The sequence below is a fragment of the Lutjanus erythropterus genome, chromosome 6, assembly GCF_056507025.1.
Source record: "Lutjanus erythropterus isolate fLutEry1 chromosome 6, fLutEry1.hap2, whole genome shotgun sequence".
NCBI classification, from domain to species: domain Eukaryota; kingdom Metazoa; phylum Chordata; class Actinopteri; order Lutjaniformes; family Lutjanidae; genus Lutjanus; species Lutjanus erythropterus.
The window spans coordinates 26076401-26079322 of NC_139322.1; the positions used below are offsets into that span (position 1 = coordinate 26076401).

The window sequence follows — 2922 nt, forward strand, 5'->3', positions numbered from 1 at the left end:
AACATGAGTTGTCTGAAATACAGAATATTTTTGACACTTTCATTTGCCACCAGACGGCCTTTTCCAATGGGAAACTGAAATTGCCATTCATGCTCTCTTCACAGCCACCAAGACTACTTTGATAAAAAGAGTCATTTTACCTGGCAGGACACAGGAATTGCTGGTTTACTGCTGCCTCAATCCACGCCCATGTTAATCAAATGAGCTGAACACACTGAGTACACAGTGTGGCGGAGCTCTGTGGCTGGCTCATGATCTGCAGTGATAGTTTCAGCATCTGTTTTTTTTTCCTGCCACTATGGCATGAAAACCCACTGATAATCTACCATAAATCAATCTATTGAATACTCTCTGTGCTCTTCAGTTTATCGTTGAAATTGGAAAATTGAAAAATTTTGTTGTCACTTTGACAGTGAACCCTGTTCTGTATTTAGACATGCAGCAACAACTACCCATGGAGTTCACTGACGGTGTCTGCAGACTCATCTGGGTCTTGTTTGACACACCTATTTATGAACAGTCTCTGCGATGCTGCTGGCTAACTGAATCTTACAAAACCAGTACTGCACTGGTGATGAAGCTGTTGAGGCTTCAGCAGGAGAAGAGGATCCTGTCTGAGGTGACTGTCGAGGACATGAGAGACTTGCTGGTCAAGACAAACAAAGACACTATGATGTGAAGCCTCTTCTGATGAGGACGATGAAAAGAAAAGACATTGAGTTTGATGCAAGAAGGCCACTCAAGTCTCTAAAGGACGTCCATCCCTTTTTCCACCATCCAAAGATTATTGCTTTGGCTCAGAAGTAATACAGGAGCCTGACAGAACAGCTGCAGTTGGCCCCCTGGTCCAAACTGCTTTGTCCACCAGAGGTGGTGATGGTCCCAGAGGCCTTGCGGGATCTATAGCCTCCTTGAAGTACCTTCCTCAACATGCTGTCCCAGAAGGTCAACGTGATGGCTGTTGGGATCACAAAGGCAGCTTTGTCCCCAGTTCATCAGGTCACTTTCTCCTGTACCATCTCAGACAGGATGGTCCTGTCTATCCAGGAAAAGGTTGAGGAGATGTAACCCCAAGACATTCTGGGGAGGACAGCTTTGAAGCACAGGTGTTGACCACCATTGCTGATGCAGCAGGTCCATGTGCTGTTTCAGCCTCAGATGGACACACATGAGCCTGATGTAGTGGATGGTTCAGAGGCCATTCACAATGGAGCTGAAGATTTGAATGAGGAGCCTGGTCTAATGGAAGACAGAGACCCAGTCAGAGAAACAGACTCTTCTGTCTTGTCTCCTCCACCCACCCCTATGACTCACAATACAGAACCTGCTGCCGGTAGTGGACTGGATGAAACAAAGTCTGCCTTTATGTCCAGCACAGAATCAGACTCTGCACTGGTTCCATGTTCAGCATTTTCTCTTACTCATGCCTCCTGCGATCACTGCCTTCCAGGATGGTTTGACCATCAGCCAGTTCTCCCAGACTCCCACCTCCGAATCTCTTGTTGAACCATCCTCTGCTACAGAGACATATCCACCACTTCCCATGACTCCACCTGCTGAATCCACAGTCATTGCTCAGGTCTGAATGGTGAGGATCACCATGATGAACCTCTTGTCATAACTGCAGTGCAGAATGACCTTACAATGAGACAGGGTGAAGTTGACATGAAAAGTGTTACCCAAAGCACATAAAAAGTTGTTGCATTGTAATCAGTCAGCATTACTCTGTTTTATTCTGATTTATTGTGAATTTATAAATTAAACAATTATCTCACATGGAAGTAGAGGTTGTATTAAATGTATTTATGCTACAGTATGACCTCAGTCATTATAAAGCTGTAACTCGTGTTATCTCAGTGCCAGAGAGGTATGAAAAATTACAACATTTATTTTCACATATGCATCTACAAACAGCCCCAAATAGCATAAGATAGAGAGTGTAACACATGAGCACGAGAAATTGTTAATATGACATCAAGGTTTTGCTGGATCTACAAAGAACAAACAAATTAACTTGTAAGGTCCCCATAAATATATTTTACTGTAACTGTTGAGAAATTTTCTCATTAAGGGTGCAGTAGTAATTCTAGAGAAAGATTGCTGATTGCTTACCAGGGTCATCAAATTACAGATGCTTTGGATTTGTGGCCTGAAGATGGTTGATTGTTGAGTCTCAGGTTGTGAAATACTGACAATTCAGGAATGAGACTACACAACTGATCTTAACGTTTTGTGATTGACCAAAGACTCCTGTCAATAGCAAGATTTGCTGGAGCCTGACAGTAGAGCCAAGAGGAGGCGCAAGAGTCTTGGAATAGCTTTAACTGAAAAACTAAGGGGAATAAATCTTTAAAACTCTGTTTTGTACCCTTTTTCTTCTGCTTTGATGTGAGCTAGCTCATGTATGTATTAGATATCAAATATATAATATGTTGTAGTTATCTCTTTCTGCAAGTGTAGGGAGATTGCAATAGACTTTGTAATGACATAAAGAAGTGTGTGAAGTCTCAAACTCTCCATTAGAAAGCTCTTGTTTACCTTTGCAAAATTGATCTAAAGTTTCTAATACTGAAAGTTGTGTATCTTCTTCCCTTCAACAATCTATATACTGCTATATAAATTAAAAAGCAGACTTCTGCTGTCTAGAGTCAGTTTGTTGTCACCCTGACTTGACATGCAGTAGGTGGATGTGGCTCTAACTTTGGTTGTAATAACACCTCTCTGCATGGACTACACCTACCCGTTGTAATCCAAACTGTCAAAACCCCTGCTGGCTTGTCTCAGTGCCAAGGCGGGCATTTCTACCTGAAAGGCAACAAGCCTTTTAAAAATCCCTTCCTACTGAGACTTGGCTATTCGAGCATTCGATCTGTATGAGAAAGTTAGAAGATCAGGGACATTCACTGAGTTGGACAAAGACAA

General features: G+C 42.4%; 1 pseudogene; it reads left to right on the forward strand.

Annotated features, from left to right (window-relative positions):
* Nucleotides 1–454: 454 nt before the first annotated feature.
* On the forward strand, nucleotides 455–1506 carry LOC146325399 (uncharacterized; annotated as a pseudogene).
* The last annotated feature ends 1416 nt before the right edge of the window (nucleotides 1507–2922 follow it).